The 26544-nt window shown below is 33.7% G+C and overlaps 1 pseudogene; it reads left to right on the forward strand.

Moving 5' to 3' along the window:
• Positions 1–19216: 19216 nt before the first annotated feature.
• Positions 19217–20824, forward strand: LOC123899313 (annotated as a pseudogene).
• Positions 20825–26544: the final 5720 nt, after the last annotated feature.

Raw genomic sequence — 26544 nt, forward strand, 5'->3', positions numbered from 1 at the left:
TTGGATATGTGGCTTTAACATTTACGGCTAAACAAGGGAAATGTTTGTAATTAATAATTGGTTGAACTAAGGGTTAAGGAGTTGAGCAAGGAGAAAAATTAACATAACATTGTAATTTACTAACAATTTACTTATTAAAAAAATTAAATTAAACTTTAGTCATTAAAATAAATTTGACTTTTTTTTTAATTCAAAATTTTGAGTTCGAAAGCTCTAGCTTTGAGTGTTTGATCTCTGGTTCGACTTTGATAATTTAAAGTTTGTCGAGAAATAAATAAAACATGATCAATAATTATTCTATCTATGATTTGAACTTGGATTATTCTAAATAATTTGTCATTAAATGCAACTAAATAAACACTTAAATTTAATCACTTGATTAGACAAACATAATCAGTGTAGGGAAGACCAAATATTAGTTGATTCAGTGGTGATTGATGCTGAACTTGGTAGGAAGGATCATGGTTCGATCCCCGACAACTGCATTTGGGAGAGGACTGGAACCACTTGATGTCATAACTCGCCCCGAATTCTGGACTACTAGGATCTCCTACCCTAGGAACCAGAAGGTGAAAACCTAAAAAATAAATTATGTTAAGAGAAATGTATTATTTTTGTATAAAAAACAAAGTCAATAAGTGTCCTTATAAATTAAATATAAAATATTATATTAAAAGTGGTGTATAATTCATGCTTAGCTAGCATTAATCTTTCATTTTGGAGCGAATATCCTCATCATTTCTTACTGGGACCGAACAGAATATCCATTATTATCTTATCTACCACAATGAAATGTAAAATTTTATTTTTTATTTTTTTAAAACTTGGTATCCGGTCTTAGGACGACTAATTAAAGGGGACCAATCTCACCGCTCACTTGTGAGGGCCCCATTTAAAGCCAGAGTTTTTTGGCTCTGTATAGACTTAGCCTACCGAAATTGGCAACAGAGAGAATTGAACATGAGACATTGAGAGAAGCATACTCCAAGAACCCAAGTCAACACCACTAGACCAACCCAAGTGGGTTGTAAAATTTTATTTCTTACGGGGAACAAACAGAATATCCTTTTTTTTTTTTTTACTAATATTAGAATATCTATTATTATCTACCAAAACGAAATCTAATATTTTAAAGAAAAGCAAAATTTTCTGACAGTATAGTTCGCCGCATATATAACAATTATTATCACGGACCTTAGCTGTATTGGGAAAGCATTTTCTTAAATAAAATAGTTTAATGTTTAATGATTACAATTTTATTTTAAAATAAATAATTGGAGTACTCTTTTAGCATTTCATTTAAAAAAAATTATTTAAAAAATTAAAACACTACAATTTTTAATGGGTTGACGTTATGCATTTCCATAAAAATTTTATAAAAAACTTATTATTTAAAGTTTTAACGAGTGTCCTAGTATTTGTCATAAATAAAACACTAACTAGACCAAATATTTTTTTTGTCAAGTAACATATTGGCTATAAAATCCACCTTAAAGTAAATAAATGGTGTGTCCGGAGTTTGAACTCCGGCTCTGCACATATAGTGTGATGTATCTGTCAATTGAGCTAAGTTCACGGGACCCACAACATACCATACTACCCAAACTTTTCATCACTAGACTAAATTTAATGGCTTAAATATAAATTAGTTCTATAGTTTCTTTTGGTTTGCTTGGGCCTTGTATAATTTCTTTTAGTTCCTGTATTTTTTGACTTTATTTATAACCTTATTTAGTCTTATTGGCACGTCTTGTGCTGAAAAACTATTATTTATATATATATATATATATATATATATCATTTTGGCTTGTTAAAAAAAAATGAGTTCTATATAAAGGAATGAGTTCTATACAAAGGAACGGGAGGAGTATATAAATAAAATATTTAATATTAATTCATTTTTTATAAATAAATATTCTCATGTTTTTAAAATATAATAAAATAATGAGATAATTATAGACAAGATGCAGAAGAAGATTTAGTCCCCAAAAATAATGTTATCGAATACAACTGTCCTTGCAATAATTAAGCTACGATAAAAATTTAATATTCGTGGCGTAAATTATAGGAATAGTATATCTTCGAAAAACATGTGCTATGATTATAATATCCATCCATGTGAAGTACAAAAAAAATCATCCTGATGTGATTCGCAATTTATATGTATTTTTTTAAGCCCCGTGTGATTTTTAGGGGAAAGAATTCTAGTAGCCTAGAGTTCAATTACGAGATAAATAAAATTTGATTAAGATTCGTCATTTTGATAAAACTTATTAATTACTTGAACCAAACAATTTATCATTTTAATTTGCTCACACTTCCCCTACTTTTCCAAGATTTTTTTACGAGAGATACTTTTATTTAATTTTCTGATGAAGGACTATCTTTGTATCTGTTTATTAATTAAAGATCTTTTCATTTAAATTAAATAATAAAGGACATCAAAGAATCTAAAGATATCCAGCACACACGAAAAATATTTAAATTGCCATATCTATTTAGACTTTTTATTTTATTTATCACATAAAAATTTATATAATTTAATTATTTCTCTCTTTATTATTTTTAATGATAAATAATATTATACTATAATAAGCAAAAAAGAACATGATATTTTTTTAAGGTGGGGCATACTGTATCCATTCATAATGAAAACAAATCACATAGAAGTTGATTTGCATGTGGTACCCACAATCAATGTTTTAAAACCCGGACCGATGATCGACCCGACCAAGACACTGGGTCACTGGTTCACTGGTCGGACCAATGGGTCACTGGTCAGACCGCATGATTATATGCCCGGCTTATAATAAAAATTTAAATATATTGACTTCAATTTCATAAAATAAAATTTAATAAAAAACATTTCCTTTAAAACTTGTTTTCAATAAAAATTCATGTATTTAAAAGAAAAAACACGATTATGCTATAATAATATGTTAAATAAATTAAAATATTTTATTGACTAAATTAAAATATTATTATATCATAATTTTGTTAGAACAACATAACAATATATTAGGTTAAAATAAAACGATGAATATATATATGTATGAAAATCAAATTTAAAATAACAAGAAAAAAAAATGATCAATGCATTTATTAATACATGTCATGGTGTTTCTTAAATGATATTAAATATAATTCAATGAAATAAATTATCACATAAATTTATGTGGCCAAGTGGTTATAGTCATACTTTCCTATGTAAAAAGCTTGGGTTTGATTCTCTTGTGCAACATATTTGAAATATTTTTGAAATTAATGTTTATTCTCTCCCCAAAACCGGTTCGGTTCACGCGCGGGTTTCAACGGTTCCCGGTTCAACTGATGAACCGGCCGGTTCAAGGCGGGTTACCGCGGTTCATTTGCAGAACTGGTTCTGCAACTTATCCGGACCGCTCATGCTACCGGTTCCCGGCCGGACCGGTCAGACCGGCCGGTCCGGTCCGGTTTTTAAAACTATGCCCACAATTAACTTTTGAATTCGCATATGATTTGTTATTATTTGTTGATGAGTAAATACTAAATACCCCTCAAATCATCAAAGGGTACATGAGAAAATTCATAATATACACGTCAACACCTAACATCCTCTAAAACACACACATCCTATAAGAAGGCACATCAAAAGCTAAACACTTCTAACTCACCACCACAAGAAAATTCAAGGACCCCTCAGAAAGAGAGGCAATGATCAATCTTGTCTCAAAAAAAAAAAAAGGATAGACACAAGAGGTCTCGAACCAGACCTCACGAAGATTCAACTCAACTACTCGATGGACTCTATCGGTTCCATAAAAAATAAGGCGCATGCCCCACTCGTAAAAGAAACGGGGGAAGCCAAAATTTTGCCTATGAACCATTTCCAAGAAGAAAATTTCACCCTATCGACCAGACACTCAGCAGAAAAAGTTCCTTAAAAAAAAAAAGTCATTTCGAGAATTCCAGATAAGCCACATAATAATTTGTCAAATTAACAATCATCCCAATTTGTTTTTCCTACTCATGCCCATACTCAAAAAAACCTCAAAACATCTTAGAATACTACGATGAGACATCCACTCAACACCTAACCACCTAAGAATAACATATCAGACTCTCTCTATTTTTTATTAATTATATGTGTAATCAAATGTTGTGACAAATATTTTTTTTTGTCCATTTAAGACTTTCTCCTACCATTGACCTCAACCTCTATCATAAAATATAAAATAGTACCAAAGATTAAGAAATGTAAAAATTGTGTAGGAAAAAGTTATTGATAAAACGATGATTGAGATTAAAATACATGCTATCTGATTCTTATTCAGCAATGTTATTTAGACATGCGGGGTTCCTGGAAGGTGTAGAGGATCATCATTTGGTCCTTATTCACGGTCAAATTCATTGAGTAACCAGTTTTGCTTCAAAAAGAAAAGAGTAACCTGTTTTTATTTTTTGTACAAGTAACCAACTATCTATGCTTAGGAAGACAAATCCTAAATTATTTAAACGTTGTCACTATGCGACCATGCACAAGTCTCTCAAGTTTTTTGAACAACAAAACTCAATCTTTGAAAAACTATATTCTTGGACTTTTTAGCGACACAACTTTACTATGCATGACATTTTGAACTCTGTTTAAAAGGTTTACGGTCTCCGGTGCTAGAAAGCCAAAAGTGTCAAATGCAAACGGTATAAAAACGTGTTGATTGTGTCAGAACATGTTTTCTCATGTTTGGTCATTTTGCTTGAAGCAGCTTTGAGACTGTCTGTCCTACAGTAAAATCTCCAATCCCTAGTTTTACAAGTGGGGAAACTCCAGTCAAATCCACACAAACATGTTTCCCGCCTGCCCATCCAAACACTAGAACATCCGCTGGACGAAGTGTCGATCTCTCTGACCAAGTCATGCATATATTTGAAGCCATGGAGCTCCCTACAATGCGCTGCATGGTCCCCAAAAGTGTCGAGACACACTTTACGACAAACCAGACAAACTCCATCCTTTACGGTACTTACAATCATATAGATCAACCAATTTTTTTTTAGAGAAATTGAAAATAAATTGATATGTTATTGTGACGAATCAAAATTAACAGTATACAATAAAAATTCATAAATCGTTAATTTTAATGGACCTCAATAACATATCAAATAATTTTATGCACCACTTAAAATACTTGTATGTGTTGTTCAAAAAAATATTTGTGATGTTAGACAAAGCCTAACAAATGACTTCCTTTGAAAAAATAGTACGAGTTATGCCACTAAGTTTGGTCTAGTGACTAGTGGTGAAAGATTTGGGTAGTACACTGTAGGTTTTGGGTTCGATCTCAGCTCATTGTAACAAAAAAAAAATAGTACAGAGTCTTCAAATTCAAATTTAGACATGCAACATTATTAATACTCATAACTACAATATCGTGTTTACACACACAAAATTAAAATAGGCTTAATTACTAAATTGGTCCCTTAAAGATATTTTTGGTTTTAAATTGGTCCCTTAAAGAAAAAAAGGCTCAAATTGATCCCTTAAAGACTTTGCCGTTAAACATTTTGGTCCTTTCCGTCCAGAAACTGTTAATTTGTACATGTAGCAAATTGAGTGTGAAGGTGTGAAAACACAAGAAGGGGGGGTTGAATTGTGTTTTAGCTAAGTTAAAACTTTTTCAAGTTCTTAACTCAACTACGTTAGCAGCGGATAAATAACACAAATAATAACAAGAGAGAGAGAGAGAAATCACACAAGCAGTTTATACTGGTTCCTCTCACAAAACGAGAGTAGTCCAGTCCCCTTGCACTTCCAAGGGAGTTCACTATAATCACACAAGATTACACCTGCTCAAGCACACAAGCAAGAGACTTCTCAACAATGCTCAAGCACACAAGCTTAAGACTTCACACTTAAGCACACAAGCTTAAGTTTCCTCAAGTAATAGAAAAGTATATAACAATATACAAACGCTCTTAACAGAACCTAAAGAGAGCCAATACAAAGAGTACAGAGTATTAGACTAAGTGCAAAAGACACTTAACAGCGGTTCAGAGCTTGTATATCACAAAGTTCAGAGTTTGTTCAGCGTACGTTCAATCCTTGATAGTTGTATATTTGTTGTAGCTGAATCTTCTAGTATATATACCACTAGAAAAGAGTCGTTGCAAAAAGAACCGTTGGAGTTGATAATCTTTTGTCTTCAAGCAGTCTGTCTTGATGCAGTTTGGTTGTATCCAAAACTAAGAAAGAGTTTCAGGTACTTTGACTACAGCAGAGAAGACTTTCCTTATTCAGCTAACAAAACTGAAAACCCACGTTCTCAAAAGAGAACAGACAAACTGAGGGTAGCTGAACTGATCAGGCTTGAAAGGTTCTTTTCTTCATTGGTAGAAGAGTTGACTTGAAAAGAGAATCTTCACAGATATCAAAATGATCTTCAGAGGTTGATGACGCTTTAGTCACTCAAGAAGTTCTGAAGACTTCATCCTCTGAAGGTTGTAACTTCTGAAGTCCAACATCTTCTGAGCGCTTGTGAACTTCTGAATTCACATCCTCTGAACTTCACTCAGAGCTTATATGATGCTTATATCTGCGCACTTAAAATAAATTTTTAGTCCTTCCAATTGTTTATTAATACTTTGTTATCATCAAAACCTTTATAGATTTAGGGGCAAACATTTTTAAATCAATTTTGTTCCAACAATCTCCCCCTTTTTGATGATGACAAACATCAGTATTAATTGACAATTGTTGTTAAATTAACTTATCATGTTTCTCTTAGGTTTATGAGGTTTGCAAGCTCCCCCTAAGATTGATATTTCATAAAGTCTGAACTTTATGTTTTATCCATGATATTTTAATTTAGTATAAGATTAAGATGGTTTGAAATAAAACAAATTTCATATCTTTCTTCAGAGTGAGAGGTTTGCAAGCTCTCCCCATAAGTCTCATAAGGCTAAGTTAAAATTGCACTCTTAACTTATCCTTACTTATGAAATTTATTTCAGTTTCAACTAACTTAGTCTCCACCTTGAAATACGTAAAACAACTTAAAAGTAACAACTTTTAACTTAACGGATAAAAGCGAGATAAAAGTGTGGTTTCAGTTTTGAACTTATCACTTATCAATTAATGCGTAACTACTCCCCCTTTTGTCATTATCAAAAAGTAAAACAAAATTATATAACCAAGACAGTCAAAGAAAAAGAGTGGTTGTTACAAAGGTGAATTAATTTCAGAAACGAAAACCAACGCGCTCAAAGGTTTATAAAAAGGTGAACGAGTTAACATGCCTGCTTCACGTAAAAACAAGAATAAACAAGTGAAGCAAGAGAGATTGGGAATAATGAAAAGATTTAGTTTACGCATCGCAGAGTTTAAGAGAAAGAAAGAAGACGAAAAACGCGAAGAAGATGAGAAGAATAAAGAAGACAACAAGAAACCACAAGACGCTGAGATAATAATCATCTCAGCAGATTCTGAAGCTGAAGAGAATGAAGATGATGCTGACTATGTTGAGTTTCTGGCTAGCTATGTTCCAGAAGAGGAACAAGAAGAAGAAGAACAAGAGCAAAACCCGGATCCCATAGAAATTTCATCAGATGATGCTGAGGAGAAATCAGAGATTTCTTATGAGTTTTATCCATCTGATTAGGATTAGGTTGTCTTTTTCTTTTTCTTTTTACCAATGTACTCAACATGGTTAAAGCATTAATAAAAAAATTTTCGTTTTAAAAGCATCTTGTGTTCTGATGTTCTTATTTATCAAGAAAATATAAATATCAAGTGAACATGAAAGAAGTAATCAAGCAAAACATAAACAAAACAACTTAAAATAGATAAACCAGAAAAAATGTTCAGAAGATAAACAAGAAAATAAAAAGAAAGCTTAAAATAAGTGCATAGAATCCTAGGGTTTCTTAAGAAAGGCTAAGAGCTGGTCGAATTTGTCATTCAGAGATCCCACGTTGGAAACCAGACCATCCACTTTGGATTCCAAATTGAGGTGAGCTGTCCTTTGCCTTTCCAAACCTTCTTGCTGCTCCCTCAGAGCTTCTTGAAAGATCTGCAACTGATCACCAACAACAGGAGCAACAACAGGAGCTTGATCTTGAACCAAAGGCGCTTGTTCTTCAACCAAGGGTGCCTTGCCTTTATCAGAGGGTTCACCTTCCTCTGGGTAATCAATCATCAGGACATCATCCTGGTTCAGCACATTCAGTACAACCTCTTCTGTGGCATCCTCATTATGTAGCTCATTTGCCAACTCGGCAACTCTAGCAGCAGCTTCTTCCAGTCGTTCATTCTCAATCCGTTGATCCTCAAGACGTTGCAAAATAGTAGAATCAACCCAGCAATCCTTGAAAGCAGACAGACGCCTCACAGCAGCAGATATAGCGGCAAGCTTAGCACGCTCATGTTCTTCATGATTGAACGGCGTTAACCTCTTTAACTCAGCCCTAGCCAAACTGTCCCTCATGAAGCTTATCACATCCAGATCCCTCTTACCAACAACAGCCTTAATTTCTTCAGCAGCATCATCCAAAGCATTGCAAATCCTTGCCTTAATGCTTGACACTTCTAGGTCCACATCAGAAGGACAAACTAAGAACCTGTCCTTTATCTTAGATAATCTACGTAAGTCATCATGAAACTGAGTGGATAGATTACAAAAAGGGTTAGATGATGAGGGTGAAGGATTGGGAATGGTAGAGAGATTAGGTGTTTCAGTAGTAGGGTTGTCAATAATCACAACTTCTGCATCTGAAGGCTTGGGAGCACAAGTGTGAATACGCTCAGGAGAAGCATGTTCAGCACTTGGGTTAGGATGGGGTTCAGGGGTTGGTTCAGATGATGAGATGTCAGAAGTTGATTCAGGGTAAATATGTTCAGGAGATGGTTCAGGAGTTTTATGTTCAGCTGTTGGTTCAGGAGCAAGTTGTTCAGGGGTTGGTTCAGGAGAGGGTTGTTTGATGGGAGAGGTTGGTTCAGCATTTGGAATATCTGGTTGAGGTTCAGATGGTGGAATGTCAGGTGATAGTTGTTGTGGTTGAGGTAGAGGTGATTTTGGTTTAGGAGATGAGCTAGATTTGTGGGTTTCATGAGAAAGAGGTTGATTATTGAGAGGGTCAGGGCTCAGATGTTTTTCGAGTTCAGAAAGAGGGTTATCAGAGGTTGGAATAATTGTGGGTTCAGGAAGTATAGTCCTAAGTGGTTTAGTATAACCTATTCCAATTTCAGCTTCATTAAAGATGTACTTAGTAGACTTACCTTTACCTTTAGGAGTAGGAGCAGGTCTTTTCCTCAAACGAGCAGCCAGAGACTCTTCATCAGATTCAGTTTCTGATTCAGAGGATTCACTTTCTTCACTTTCCTCTTCATCATCAACAATGATAGGCTCCTTTGATGATGGTGCAGCAGCTTTTCCAGACAAAGCTTCATGTTTCCTCTTTGTTCTTTGCTCAGCAGTAGCTTCTTCTACCTTAACCTTCTTCTGAGCCAGAAGATCTGGTTTTTCTTGTTCAGCTTTCCTCTTTGGTTTCCTCTTAGGATTATACATGTTTACAGGAGCTGGAGGAACCATACTTCTATCAACAACAAATCCTTCTTGTCTGAGCACTTCCAAATAGTCCTGAATGATGTGCTCAGCATCAGCTTCTGAGATAACTGGATATCCATCCACATACAGACGATCTTCAAGATTGGCTGTAAACTCTTGTGGAGGTGGAACCACTTTGGATGAGATGAGACGCATCTTGGTGAGGAAGCTGGCATTCAGAATTTCAGGAGTAAATTTCTTCTCAACAAGTTCCGGATGAAACTTCTTCAGATTCTCAACAACATGACCTTGATATAGAAGGTCTGAGAGTAATCTTGGATAGGCTATAGCTGTCTTCCTCTGAGATTTGCTTAAGAAGATTGCCTCACAGATCCTCTCAAAGAAATATTCTCCCAGATTCACCTTCATTTCTTTCAGAAGAAAGTAGATCAGATGACGATGAGTCCAGGAAATGGTATCAGTACCACCAACTCTTGGACTGATAGAAGCTAGTATGATCTTGAAAAGTACTCTGCAGACGTCAGTCAAACCCTTGACTTTACCCTTCAGTTTCAAATCTGTACACATCAGAGCCAGAAGATCATCTCTGTACCTTGTGTCCTTCTCAAAAACATCCAACTCTATCCCAGAGTTATCCAAACCAAGTAACGCATTAAAATGAATAGGAGAGAAAGCTAGGTTCATACCACAGATGTTAGACCTAATTTGCTTTCCAGTGAATTCCAATAAACCCATTTCTTTCCTAGATTTACCTTTTAAACTAGGATTTCTCTCAATAGCAGCACGTTCTTCTTCCTTAGCTTCATGCTTGTCAAAGACCTTAGCTTTCATCCAAAATTTCTTCAAGAGATCTGGGTAAATAGGACCATTTAACATGCTGAAGTACTTATCCCAACCTTGAGCGGAGAAGTAATGTTTCACATCAAACCCATTTGCCTTTATACTGTCGAAGTCGATCATCTTTTCAGAAAGAAATATGAGCTCAGATTCTGGAAACTCCATCTCGTTCCCAACGATTTGAAGATTTTTGAACATAAAAGGTGGAATCTTTGTTGACGACGAAGGTCCAGCCATTGTTGGAGATAGGGTAGGGTTGGAAACTAACGAGAGAGAAAGAAAGTTTGTTGGAGGTTTAGAGAGAATATGAAAGTGTAGGTTGTGAAAGTGAGAAGTGTGCAAGTGTATTGTGTAAGTTTTATTTAAATGCACACAGTTAACACGAAAATAGCAAATTTGGGAAGTTACGCTAATTGACAGAAAGTTGAATACCAAAAGTCATCATTAACCACCCACTACCTGACACACGTAGACCACGTGCAAAAATTTACTCGGTAACTGCTATTTTAATGGACAACTGTTCAGCAGTGAATACTAAACGTTTCCCACTTAAATAGTTCAGAGCCTCTGAGTTATTTAAAATTCTCTATCAGAGTCAAGTACTTCAGAGCTTGTGTTTCAGATGTTCTGAATCATAAGTTCTGATATACATAACCTCTTACACTTTAAAAGCCCAAAAAAAAATTTTCATTCAGAGATTGAAAACATGTTCAGATGTTTCTTTATAAAATCAAATCTTTCAACAGGTAAGGCTTTAGTAAATATGTCAGCCCATTGATTTTCAGTATCAACAAACTTAATATCTATAATGCCTCTCTGAACATAATCTCTGATAAAATGGTGTTTAATTTCAATATGTTTGGCTCTAGAGTGTAGGATAGGATTTTTAGATAAATGAATGGCTGCAGTATTATCACAATATAAAGGAATATTGTTACTGCTTACCTGATAATCTTCTAACTGATATTTTAACCAGAGTAGTTGTGTACAACACTTAGCTGCTGAAATGTATTCTGCTTCTGCTGTAGACAAAGCTATAGTAGTTTGTCTCTTACTAGCCCAGGAGATAAGGTTTTCACCAACAAATTGACAATTGCCACTTGTGGATTTTCTTTCAATTTTATCTCCAGCATAGTCAGCATCACAGAATCCATTTAGCACATAATCATTGGATTTCTTATAGAGAAGTCCAAGATTAGTTGTTCCCTTCAGATATCTAAAGATTCTCTTTACAGCTGTAAGATGAGATTCTCTAGGATCTGACTGGAATCTCGCACATAAGCATACACTGAATAAAATATCTGGTCTAGAGGCTGTCAGATAGAGTAAGGAACCAATCATACCTCTGTAGACCTTTTGATCTACTTTTCCTTCATCATCTGACTTGCTCATGTTGGTAGTTGAGTGCATAGGAGTGTTCATTATCTTGCAGTCATCTAGATTGAACTTCTTCAGAAGTTCCTTGGTATATTTTGATTGATGAACATAAGTTCCTTCCTTCTTCTGATTGATTTGAATTCCAAGAAAGAATTTCAATTCTCCCAATATGCTCATTTCAAATTCATCCTGCATTATCTTAGAAAAATTCTTGCACAAGGAAGCATTAGTTGAACCAAAAATAATATCATCAACATAAATTTGAATGATTAAAATGTCTTCTTTGGTTGTTTTTCTAAAGAGTGTGCAGTCAACCTTTCCTTTTTCAAAACCCTTTTCAAGAAGGAAATTACTGAGTCTATCATACCAAGCTCTTGGAGCTTGTTTCAGACCATACAGTGATTTCTTCAATTTAAAAACATGTTCTGGGTTTGAGACATCTTCAAAACCAGGAGGTTGCTTAACATACACTTCTTCAGAAATAAAACCGTTTAAGAAGGCACTTTTAACATCCATCTGATACAAGGTTATTCCATGATTAACAGCATAAGATAGAAGTAACCTGATTGCTTCAAGTCTAGCAACTGGTGCAAAGGTTTCAGTATAGTCAATCCCCTCTTGTTGACTATAACCTTGTGCAACCAATCTAGCCTTGTTTCTTACCACTTCACCTTGTTCATTCAGCTTGTTTCTGAATACCCATTTTGTTCCAATAATGTTCTTGTGTGAAGGCTTAGGCACTAGAGTCCACACATCATTCCTTTGAAATTGATTCAGCTCTTCTTGCATTGCTACAATCCAAGCATCATCTTTCAGAGCTTCATCAATCTTTGAAGGTTCCATCATTGAGATAAGACCAACCAATGATTCCTCATTTCTTAGTTGAGATCTTGTCTTCCTTGGACTATCCTTGTTGCCTAATATCAGTTCCTCTGGATGTGATGATTTGTATTTGAAAGTATTTCTTGGGGGCTCATCATCTTCAGACTCATCAACATCAGGTTCAGCAGTTGCTTCAGTTCTTTGTTGTTCAGAGTCTGTAGGAACTGTTGTGTTCAGAGGTTCTTCAGAGAATGGATGTTCTGAGTAGTTTGGAATATCTGAATATTGATCCTCTGATACCTGAAATCTAGACAAACCTTCCACAAGCTCTGACACTTGGTCAGGCTCTTTGTCATCAAATTTGACATGCATAGTTTCTTCCACAGTATGTGTTTCAGAAATATACAGTCTGTATGCTTTTGAGCGTTCATAGTATCCTATAAAAATACCCTTATAACCTCTAGCATCAAATTTCTTTAGATGGACTTTGTTATTTAAGATGTAACAAGTACATCCAAACTGATGAAAATAAGAAATATCAGGTTTTCTTCCTTTGAACAATTCATAAGCAGTTTTGTTCAACTTAGATCTGATATAGATTCTATTTTGAACATAACATGTTGTGTTTACAGCTTCTGCCCATAAAAACTTTGCTACATTTGTTTCATGCATCATGGTTCTGGCCATTTCTTGCAGAGTTCTATTCTTCCTTTCTACAACCCCATTTTGTTGAGGAGTTCTAGGAGAAGAGAATTCATGCAAAATGCCATATTTTTCACAAAAGTTTTCAAAAGGTTCATTTTCAAATTCTCCACCATGATCACTTCTAACTTTTAAAATAGTGTAGCCTTTTTCATTTTGAATTTGCTTGCAGAAGATGCTAAACTCATCATAAGCTTCATCTTTTGTTCTTAGGAATTTTACCCAAGTCCATCTACTGTAGTCATCAACAATCACTAATCCATACTTCTTTCCATTGATAGAGGCAGTGTGAACTGGCCCAAAAAGATCAATGTGAAGAAGTTCCAATGGTCTTGAGGTAGAGACAATGTTCTTAGGTTTAAAAGATGATTTTGTAATCTTTCCTTTTTGACATGAACCACAAAGTGTGTTTGAGTGATATTTGATTTTAGGTAAACCTCTGACAAGGTCAAGCTTACTAAGCTTAGAGATTAACCTCCAGTTAGCATGGCCTAACCTCTTATGCCAGATCCATTTTTCTTCACTCAAGGTCAAAAGACACATCACTTTTTGTTCATTCAAATCAGAAAGATTAATTTTATAGACATTGTTCTTTCTCAGACCTTTGAATATCATGGTGTTATCAGATTGTTTAGACACAGTACATGATTCCTTATTAAAGACAACTACATAACCATTGTCGCAAAATTGACTTATGCTCAATAGGTTATGTTTGAGTCCATCAACTAACCAAACATCATTAATAGATAGGGAAGAATTACCTACTGTACCTGTACCTATTATCTTTCCTTTTTGATTACCTCCAAAGCCAACAGATCCTCCTTCTTTCATAGTCAGCTTAGAAAATAGTTGTTTGTCACCAGTCATATGCCTTGAACATCCACTATCCAAATACCATGAATGATTCATGATGCTTCTTTGAGTGGCAGGCTGTATGAGAAACAACTTTAATCATTGCGATAGAACTCTTCATCAAGGTTAATGATAAAGTCATCCCAGTATTCTTCCTCTTCATTTTCCAAGTTCTGATTGTTAACTTGAGAACTTGTCAGCCATTGGTCTAGGACATAAGCCCTTCTTCCTTTGCATAGGACTTGTTTCCATACTTTAGGTAAGACATATCCTTTCCTAGTTGGTAAATCTGAATGGTACATAATTTCAGCTTTTGGTACCCATCTTCTGGGTCCACGCTTGTTAGTCCACAAATGCTTATTATGTTGTCTAGTGTTGGAGAAAGATTTTGGTTTGGAATAATAACCTTTTTGAAATCTTTTCTTTGTTTGAAATCTGTTATTTTTCCAAGATTTGGATTGTTTATGATTCCAGGGTTTGTATTTATCATCAATCCTATGTTCTGATTGATTATATCTACTGACTCTAGAATCATAAATAACCTGAGTCTTGTACTTCATCTGAGATTTGGAGTTTGAATTTTTTCTTTTAAAAACATCTGATCTCTTAGATTGACTAGCTTCAGGTACTGAAGTTCCTTTGGATCCAGAATTTGAAGTCTCAGATGTTGGAGCTTTCAGAACATCTGAACTAATGTTATCAGGTTCTGAACAACTTCTATCTTCTGAACTTTTCTTTCCAGATCCTGAGGAACTAGGTTCCTCTGAGCTGTCAGCTTCTAAATCACTCAGATCATCAATGTCATTTTCACAAATGCCAGGATTCTTTCCCTCTTCACTTGGTGGAACAACATAATAAACCCAAGATTGTCCAACCTTTTTGGCAAAGGTCTTCAGCTTTGAATATGTTCTACCATATTCATAGCCAAGTCCTTCTCCTCTATGTCTTAAAACATTATAAATTCTATTAGCAGCTTTACTCTTCCCAAGGTTGAGATGCACAAACTGTTGAAGAGCTATTTCCTGCTCATCAATAGGTTTGTGACAAACAGCACAACCCTTTTCAAAGTCATTTACTCTATTCAGAGTTTCTTGATACAGACCTTGGAACTGTTCTGCTTGTTCAGTCAGAGTGTTAAGCTTTTCTTGTAAAACTTTTTGTTTACTTAACACTCTGAGATGTTTCTCAATGACCTTGTTAAGTGCAGTTATAAGTTGAGATTTAGAGCAGTCAGAAAATACCTCATCAGTTACTTCTGAATCTGATTCTGATTCATCGTCTGAGTCTACATCTGAGTTAGTTGAAGCCATCAGGGCTAGATTTGCTTCTTCTTCTTCCTCAACTTCTTCCTCAGATGATAGCTCTTCAAAAGTAGCCATCAGACTCTTTTTCAATTTGCTCTTGAATTGTTGCTTCTTTGAGCTGTATCTTTTGCTTTTGTCTTTAGCAGACATTTCTGGACAATCAGCAATAAAGTGTCCTGGCTTCTTACAGTTGAAGCAGTTCTTCTGATCATCCTTTTTGCTGACAAAATTTCTGGAGCTGTTACCTCTGAAATTTCTTTTGTTAAATCTGTTCCATTGCTGAAACTTGGTGAATAAAGCAAACTCATCCTCATTCATCTCATCCTCTTGACCATCAGCAGAAGATTCTTCTTCAATATCAAGAAGCTGAGTCTTAAGAGCCTTAGAAGTAGTCCTAGTTGACTGTAAAGCCACTGACTTGGACTTCTTCTTAGTTTCTGAGTCAGCATCCAGAACCATCTCATGGCTTCTGAGATTGCTTATCAGAGCTTCAAGACTCAGAGTCTTGAGATTTTGTGCTTCCTCTATTGCAGTGACCTTGGGTCTCCAAGCAATAGGAAGACTTCTCAGAATCTTCTGAACATGGTCATAGGTGGAATAACTTCTCTTAAGAGCTTTAAGACCAGATACAAGGATTTGAAACCTTGTAAACATAGTCTCAATGTTTTCATCTTGTTGCATAGTGAATAGTTCATATTGCCTTATCACAAGACTAGCTTTGGCCTCTTGAACTTTTTCATTACCATCATAGGTAGCACACATAGAATCAAAGATAGATTTGGCAGTAGACTTGTCCTCTATTCTGACATAATCCTCATGTCTAATAGCTCCAACAACAATGTCCTTTACTCTATGATGCTTAGTGTAGGTTTTTAAGTTAGCTGGTGTGAGTAACTTTCTATGCTCAATGGACAACCTTCCATGTTCATTTAAGTTTTCAAAAGTTACTCCCAACTCAACCAAATCCCACAACTCATGATCAATAGCAGTAATATTGCTATACAATCTTTCTTTCCACCACTCAAATAATGAAGCATCACCATTGAATATAGGGGCTTTTCTGTTGCCACTATGTTCATGTGATTCATTACTTAAGTAGTCAAAACCAAAAGCATTTCTAGGACCACCACCAGCACCACTGGCCTCACCGGCTTCACCGGTTGTTCTAGTACTACTATCGTCTCCTCCAGACATAGTGTTCTCACAAGATCTTTACTGTCTCACTGTTAAGTGAAAGTAACAGACCAGGTGCTCTGATACCAATTGAAGGTGTGAAAACACAAGAAGGGGGGGGTTGAATTGTGTTTTAGCTAAGTTAAAACTTTTTCAAGTTCTTAACTCAACTACGTTAGCAGCGGATAAATAACACAAATAATAACAAGAGAGAGAGAGAGAGAAATCACACAAGCAGTTTATACTGGTTCCTCTCACAAAACGAGAGTAGTCCAGTCCCCTTGCACTTCCAAGGGAGTTCACTATAATCACACAAGATTACACCTGCTCAAGCACACAAGCAAGAGACTTCTCAACAATGCTCAAGCACACAAGCTTAAGACTTCACACTTAAGCACACAAGCTTAAGTTTCCTCAAGTAATAGAAAAGTATATAACAATATACAAACACTCTTAACAGAACCTAAAGAGAGCCAATACAAAGAGTACAGAGTATTAGACTAAGTGCAAAAGACACTTAACAGCGGTTCAGAGCTTGTATATCACAAAGTTCAGAGTTTGTTCAGCGTACGTTCAATCCTTGATAGTTGTATATTTGTTGTAGCTGAATCTTCTAGTATATATACCACTAGAAAAGAGTCGTTGCAAAAAGAACCGTTGGAGTTGATAATCTTTTGTCTTCAAGCAGTCTGTCTTGATGCAGTTTGGTTGTATCCAAAACTAAGAAAGAGTTTCAGGTACTTTGACTACAGCAGAGAAGACTTTCCTTATTCAGCTAACAAAACTGAAAACCCACGTTCTCAAAAGAGAACAGACAAACTGAGGGTAGCTGAACTGATCAGGCTTGAAAGGTCCTTTTCTTCATTGGTAGAAGAGTTGACTTGAAAAGAGAATCTTCACAGATATCAAAATGATCTTCAGAGGTTGATGACGCTTTAGTCACTCAAGAAGTTCTGAAGACTTCATCCTCTGAAGGTTGTAACTTCTGAAGTCCAACATCTTCTGAGCGCTTGTGAACTTCTGAATTCACATCCTCTGAACTTCACTCAGAGCTTATATGATGCTTATATCTGCGCACTTAAAATAAATTTTTAGTCCTTCCAATTGTTTATTAATACTTTGTTATCATCAAAACCTTTATAGATTTAGGGGCAAACATTTTTAAATCAATTTTGTTCCAACAGAGTGCTTACATGGCTGCTTATATGGCTGCTTACATGGATGCTTATTAGGTAAATCATTTAAGTTAAAATTTAAAATTTAAAATTTAAAATTAAAAAAAAAATTATACAAACAAAACATAAGAAACATTAGGGTTCTTCATCTTCATCCATTCTCTCATTATTATTCAATCATCTTCTACATTCAAATCCTCTTCTTCTTCTTCTACATTCTCTCATTCGGTGAAGTAGTTGTGAAATTGAGTTGGATTTAGGAGGTTACAAATTTGGAAAACATGGATTGGATTGGTTTGGTGTGAAATTGTGAGTTGGTGAAAAAGGTGTGAGTCATTGTGAGAGAGAGAGTTAATGTGAGAATGAAGGATCTGTGTTGTGTTGAAAGAGTGTAGATGAATTTCAGAACATGAAAAAAGTAAAATTTTTCTCAAACCCATGATTTCAAAAGGACTTAAAAAAGAACAATTTTTAGATCTGAATTTTTTTTAAAAAAATAAATAAACACCGGAAAATGTCTTAATCTGAGGCTTTTTTTTGTGACATTAATATAACAAAAAAATTCTCAAATAAGAATAAAATTACAATTTTTAATGAAGAACTTCATCGTCTTCTTCCCAACATTTCCTACTTTCAATTTTTAATGAAGAACTTCATCGACTTTTTCTCACCAACATTCCTACTTTCATCGGCAACTCAAAGTTCAATTTTAGTATCAAAGATTGTTTATTTGCAACAACCGATTCTTGCCCTTTGTGGAGGAGGACATGATGATTACTAAGAGGAGAGAAACTGTGGGTTGTGGGGCAAGTTGATTCAAGCATGATGTTAGTTGTTGTTGAACATGTTTCCAGCGAGTTGACTCAGTGGGTTGGTGAGTGAGTTTACTGAGTCGGATGAAGTTAATACGATTTGAAGAAAATGTGAAAAAGATATAGTGTGGGCAGAATATAACAACATTTGTGCTTCCACTTAATCCAACCCTCCATCTTATGTTTCGAAATTTTATTTACCTAGTAAGCATCCATGTAAGCAATCATGTAAGCAGCCATGTAAGCACTCAGTTTGCCACATGTACAAATTAACAGTTTCTGGACGGAAAGGACCAAAATATTTAACGGCAAATTCTTTAAGGGACCAATTTGGGCTTTTTTTTTCTTTAAGGGACCAATTTAAAACCAAAAATATCTTTAAATGACCAATTTGATAATTAAGCCATTAAAATACATAACCAAAGGTGTAAGACATGTTAAATTATAGTAAATTATTGTACGTACTGTAAGTGGCAATAATTATATGCGGCCAAACGCTCATGTTTCACGTGGCAGAGGAGGTTTTTCACAGCCAATGTGAACCTTCCTTTCCATTCCTTACATGTGTATTAATGTGTATATATATATATGAACGTTTCGTCGTTTTAGCTCCACCATCCAACTAAATCATAATTCACATTATTATTACATCTCCTTTCCTATAACCTTATTAGTGAGAGCTACTATAAGCACTTAAAGAAAAAGCCCAAAAATGCCTACACTAGTAGCTGAAGAACCCCAAATTATAACCAACTTGAAGCCCATCTTTGGTGCTTCAGGAGTGAAAGGCAAGAAAGTGTCAACTTTGTCTTCACAAGTAACTATCTCTGATTTCATTCAAACTATCATTAAAGACAACCCAACAGAAATTGACTCACCATTTAGTGTCATTGATTTAAGGGTCCTAATTGACCTCATGAACAAATGGACCACAAACCTTCCAACCGTTAAACCTTTCTATGCAGTGAAATGCAATGCAACCCAAATATTTCAATTATAGGTGCATTGGCTGCACTCGGCGCCAATTTCGACTGCGCCAGCCGAGCCGAAATTGAATCTGTTTTATCACTAGGCGTTTCGCCTGATAGAATCATCTATGCTAACCCGTGTAAACCTGAGTCACACATTAAATATGCCGCAAGTGTCGGTGTAAATGTAACAACTTTCGACTCCGTTGGAGAAGTCGAAAAAATTAGAAAATGGCACCCGAAGTGTGAGATGATCCTCCGCATAAAGCCGGAGGAAGAAAGTGGAGCACGATCCTGTTTGGGCCTCAAATACGGTGCACTTATCGACGAAGTTCCCGAGCTTCTCAAAGCTGCTCACATGGCAGGACTTAAAGTAACTGGAGTGTCTTTCCACATAGGTAGTGGAGGAGCCGACTCACAAGCCTACCATGGAGCCATTTTATTGGCTAAAAATGTTTTCGAAACGGCTTCACAACTTGGAATGCCAAAAATGAAAATTCTTGATATTGGTGGAGGATTTACTTCTGGTTCAAAATTTGATGAAGCATCATTACACATTAATGATGCAATTAAATCTTATTTTGGAAATGAAGAGGATCTTGTTGTTATTGGTGAGCCTGGTCGTTACTTTGCGGAAACGACATGCACCTTAGCAACAAAAGTTATTGGGAAACGTGTGAGAGGTGAATTAAAAGAGTATTGGATAGATGATGGAATTTATGGAACTCTTAATAACATTGTGTTTGATTATGCTATTGTCAAGTGCACAACACTTAGGTTTGGTTCAAAACCTGAAAATGTTACATGCAAAGATTCCAAAACTTACCCTTCAACAGTTTTTGGACCCACTTGTGATTCAGTTGATACAGTACTCAAAGAATACCCATTACCTGAACTTGAAGTGGAAGATTGGCTTGTTTTTCCTAACATGGGTGCATACACAACTTCTTCTGGAACCAATTTCAATGGGTATAGTTCCTCAGCTAAACATATTCACCTTGCATGTTCAAGTTCTGTCGTGAGAGAACAAATCATGTTTTGATCCGTATATGCCCTGATCATGTGATGTTGCATTGTTTTGTTTAATTTAAATAATAGGGGATGCATGGGTGTGTGGCAGTGGAATTTGTCATTTTTCTTCCAAGAATAGTCATTGTATCTTTCAACGGTCCAAAAACAAGAAAAAGTCATTGTATCTTTCAATTATTCACCTTTTTTTATTTGGCAATATCTTACCAACCATCATACGGTATCTTAATTTAAGATTTGGAATGAAATTTAGTGCCTTTTTTAGACAATTTTAGGGGGGATTCTCTCCCATTAAAAGATTTATCTCCCATCAAATCTTAGCCATCCATTATTTTTTTGCAAGCAACCCAATCAATAAAAAAAAACAATTGAAAGGCAAGAATAACACTAAATTGTCTCCGGTGAAATTCTCAAATATAAGTAAACATAAATCAATAAAAATTAGTATATTTGATCTAAATTTTATATTAAATACATTTGTTGATCAATTTTATTTTTTTAAAATTTTGGAAAGGAGGGAGTACACTTCTTTTTAAGTTTAGGCAATAAACTTCTTTTTGACTTTCTCCTTTTATAGTAATATATAATATATATTAATAAGTAATTTTTACGTGGCTTATTAGAGGTGTCAACATACTTGATGCCTTAGATATCACATTTGTACTCTATTAGCCTTTTGAAAATATTATATTAATAAGTAATTGATCCCCCCTAATATAAATACTCCTATAAGAGTTATAGACTAAATTATGCATTAATTAAAAGAAAATTTTAAAGCACATGTTATGGTAGAAATATTTTTTATAACTTGTCTAATCAACTTTTCTAACGTTAAATTTTTTGTAATATTTATTGTTTGGTTTATTTATTTGGATAGTTTATCATGTGTCGTTAGGTACGTATTAACATGATCCTTAATGTTAATAATATTAATTTTTTTGAATAATACTCTCTCCGATCCTATATACAATGTACACTTTAGAAATTTTTTGTCCTTTTTGTAAGAAACACTCTTTAAATTTATTCTTTATTAAATAGATAATTCCTTTTATACCCTTATTAAATTGTATAAAATGCAACTTATTTCAATATTATGCATTAATTACACAAACACATTCCCAATGTTAGTTTTGGAATAACACATAACATTTTTAAATTTTTAATAAAAAAAAATAAGCCTCCTTGATATGTGTGTTTTTCTCGATGTGTTTCTTATATATAGAACCGGAGAGAGTAATAATATTAAATTTATTAACATCTTTTTACAATTTTTTTTGTTAAGAGAGACATAATTTGTTAATTTTTTTAACATAATATTCATCGATGATTGCAAAGAAAATATGTAAATTGATTTAAAATATGAGAAATCATGGATTTGACCGAATTACGATTACCAGGACATAGACATAACTTTTTCGCATCGCAGATAAATTATAACTCTTAAAATTGAATATTCGGTCTAACTCATTCTTATAAAACCGGCTTTTAGGATTATTGTCTCTTACGTATAAACTCTTGTTCAAGCCAACTCACATCCAACGTAAGACTTTTTAACACTCTCTCTCACACTCACACCCATCAATATTGGACTTGGTGCGTGGATATAGACAGTGAGTGGCCGATACATAGTGCACTTCTTAACAATAATTTAGTTTTCAAAGATTTTTAAACATTTTGAATACAGTGACTTTTAAATTAATTGAAAGATCAATTAGTAAATCCTAGAGCATTTTTCTGCATTGTTTTCCAGAAAATTATGAATGTTCATCATTCCTTATGAATTTGATGTAAAAACTTTAAGTAAAAGGACAATTGCTTCAACGAAGTTGAAGTAGAATTTAAAAGCGTTTGAATGTAAAAGACTTTAAAAGGTAAATTTGCAGAAAATTATAAATAAAATGCAATAAAGTTTAAAGAAACTTGAAGGTAAATTGCATTCGATTAAAATAACAAAAAGGAATGACACACATAATCATACATTGGACATTTGATACTCGTTTCTCTCGTTAGCATTGATACTTTGAGTATTTGAAAAGAAATTATATGTATAATGATTTTGTGACCGTGGAAACAATAACTGCTCCTAACATTCTACACTAAGACTTTGATGCGTGTCTTGCTACGTGCCCTTGCATTTTTTGAATGAATATCTTGACCAACGCTCTGAATCTGTGTCGAGTGGGATGAAAGCTTGAATTGATTAGAAAAATATTCTAAGTCCACAACTTGTGTCAAAGCATATAGGGAGATTTTGAAATAGCATTGTCTGATAAAGAATTCGACTCTTGAACTTTTTGTTGATTTAGTTGAATTGAGCATATTCACACATTTATTTAATATTTGTCTTTGTGATTCCTTTTAACACAATCAAACCGATTAAACACGGTCTTCTCTCTTGCATTCTCAACAGCTTTAGACTTGCGAATACTCTCTTATAGGACTCTTCACAATACTTCTATTTGTTGAAAATATCCTGTCGAAATTTCAGGATAACAATATGGCGTAATTTAATTGGATGTACGTGTAAAAATATCTTGTAAATAAATATATGAAATATTTTGAATTTTTATTTAGTAGTAGTATTATTGATGAATATCTCGTAAATTTGAACACCCATAGGAAGGATCTGGTAGAGAGTATCGAAAAATGATCGAATCGTGAGGGAGGTCACATGTGGTGCGAGCATCATCAATGATCAAACGAGTACCTGCCTGGCTACCTGTAATGGGAATTGCAGCATGTGAGAAGATCTGACAAATCCTTATCTTTGATAAATTAATTAATTAATGTATTATTATGGTCAAATAATGCTAACAACCCTCGTGCTATATATTAATATAATAGATTTATAAATAATGATTCATGTGATGTACCAAAAAAAAATAAAATAATGATTCATGTGTAAAAGAACTACCGTCCTGGTTAAATATATGCTAGCTCTTTGATTCGGAGAATATTCTAATATATACTGTTGGGTGGACAATTCTAATACAACTATACAAGAAAGCTACTCCGTGTAAAAGAAAGGAGTATATAACAACCCTCGTGCTATATGGTAGAACAGATTTATAAATCATGATTCATGTGTAAAAGAAAGAAGTACAGTCCCTCCAATCAGTTTTAAATGGTAGCTATTAGAGATATTATTGAATTGATCGGAGTTCAAACTCTGGATTCACACATCTCCATATTTAAATGTGTGAGATTATAGTCACTGGACTACTTGACAAACAAAAAAGAAGTACCGTCCTGGTTAAATATTACTCCTCCGTACTAAATTATATATCACTTTGAGAAAAAAATTATACTAAAATATTTATAAGTGACTTTACGTGTTTAATTCTATTTTTTCTATTATACCTTAACTATTCATTACTCCAGGGGCGGATCTATGCCTAGGCCTAGTGTGGCCTTGGCCCCACCAAAATTCTCAATTTTTTTTATACATATATACATACATTAGGTCTATCTGTGTATATAGTTAAATATGTTTCGTCTTCGTGAGTTTAACTTGGTTTATTGAGACAACATATATTATTCAGAAGTCGAGGTTTAAATGTTGGACACTTCACTTATTCACTTTTAAGGTGAAATTTCTATTCACTAGGCTATACTAGACAAAAAAAAAAGAGTTAAATATGTTTTTGGTCTCTATAAAATAGTGACATTTTAAATAATTAATGTATTTGGACCATATTATAGTCCAAATACATTAATTATGCAATGAACCTAAAAATGTGAAATTTGCTTATAAAGTGTTACGGAGGGAGTATTGTTTAATTTGTTTTGATGAATATTTTCAAAATATTAAGTTTTTATAATTTTTACTAATAGACAATTAAAGATATTAGTGATCAAAATTGTACATTGCGCATACATGCAGTGATCAAATTAGGTCTTATATTTAGGGACGGAGAGAGTATATGATTCATGAATTGTTGATGCTAATAAATTGTGGCCACACCAAAAATCAAATCCTAGATCTGTCCCTGCATTACTCTATTTTCTTTCAATTCTTCAATTTATCTTTTTTATACCATTAATGAAGGACAATTTTATAAACTAATTCATAATTTTTTTTTCTTCCATACAATGCTTTGCTATACATTAGTGAAAAATATGATGAACGTGATGAAGAAAAGAATAAACAAGTTAAATGTTCATTATCATTTATGATTTTATAAAATTTATCATACTCTTCGCATGAATTCATATTTCAGCCACTTCTTCATGTTACAAATGAATAACATAAAGTATTAACTTGTGTAACTTTATAAAGATAAATAATCTTTGTAAAAAAAAATAAAGATAAAGGACGAATATGTTAAAAATAAATAAGATAAATGATATACATTTATAAAAATAAATGACCAGTTTATTAGAGAGAAAAAATAAAAGAAGGGTCTATTACAAATAAATAAGATAAATGGTGTATAATTTTGTCAATACAATAACTCCAAGTTAGAAAAAAACAAAAAACAAAAACTCTGTATTTTAGTAAAATAAATATAACAATAATTCAGCCAAAAGACGTGAAAATGAGATTGAAAGTGAAGTTCACTCAACCACAACAACCAAAAAACAAAAACCTGTACCCAACAATTAACTCTCTCAAGACTTTTCAAAGGATTGGTCCACTACATAAAAAAATTATAAACAAAGTTTCTCAAGAGTAAGTCTATTTGTTGTACTTGATGCGTTGTTAATTATAAACATCATTTTAAAGATAAAATTTGTTCATAAATATAAGTTTTTTTCTAAATTTTTAGTATATTTATTATTATTTTTTTAAACATAATCTTAATTTGTATTGAAATATGAAAAGTCAACTACAAATACACATTTTTACCAAGAACAATTTAGTAATTATAATGCCCAAAAAGTTAACATTATTTACACTATCATTTTTTCTTAATATACGTAAAAAATATCAATAGAGACTTATAATAAGGGACAAATGAAGTAACAATTTTTACATAGTGTTTATTCTTTGGTTGTTGATTTTGACAATGACCATTGTTTTTTCTTCGATTTTGAAGTTTTCACGTGATATTCTTGTGCTGTGATTGTGTTCTTTTATTTTCTCTATGCCTGTTATTTTTCAAAACTCCCAAACAACATTATCAAATTATTTTGTGATTATCAGATTATTAGACTATTCAACAGAAAAAAACTATTATTGTTATTCCATATTCTTGCTATGAACCATAATACATTTTATATCAATAATTGGTGTTGTCTAAAGCCAAAAAAAAAAGAGCTAGTTCGTGTTTTGTTTCGAACTGGACTAAAACCCATAATATTTGGACGCCCAATATATTATAAGGTTCAATACAAGTCACTCATATTCAACTAGAGGCACACCGTACCTTATGATGCGCTGCCCATAAATTAATAATAATTTTTTAAAAAATTATATAAAAAAATAATAATAATACTTTAATATTAAAATCCATGTGTGTAAAATAAATGGGCTATCTACCCAAAAAAAATGGGCCTTTGTCATTTTTTTAAAATATTGGATCTTACTTTTAATGATTAGCTTCTTTTTACACCCCTGAGCCTCTCACGTCACGCGCCCCCTGGCTTTCCAATTCTACCCCCTTGTAATTTAGACAACGTGTGTAAAAATACAAAAATTGGGGAAAAATTGTTCGCTGGCTACACTGCGAAGGGTGTTCACATTCTAGCTAGCGAACCCGTCGACAATAAAAAAAAAACTCCTAAGCAGTCAAATTGTGTCGACATGTTGTCAAATATGATTGACCACGTGTTAGACTATGACATGGGTTCAACCAATCAGAATTCATGGTGAATTCTCTAAACAGTCTCCCAACCAATCAAGTTTTTTTTCACAATAGTTTTGGTATTTAACTTTACAATTTTAAAAAGAAAATTGACTTCCAGTGTAAAAAAATTGGTATGTTGGTGGGTATGTGATTTTTGAAACATTT

Source organism: Trifolium pratense, linkage group LG7 (genome assembly GCF_020283565.1).
Source record: "Trifolium pratense cultivar HEN17-A07 linkage group LG7, ARS_RC_1.1, whole genome shotgun sequence".
NCBI classification, from domain to species: Eukaryota; Viridiplantae; Streptophyta; class Magnoliopsida; order Fabales; family Fabaceae; genus Trifolium; species Trifolium pratense.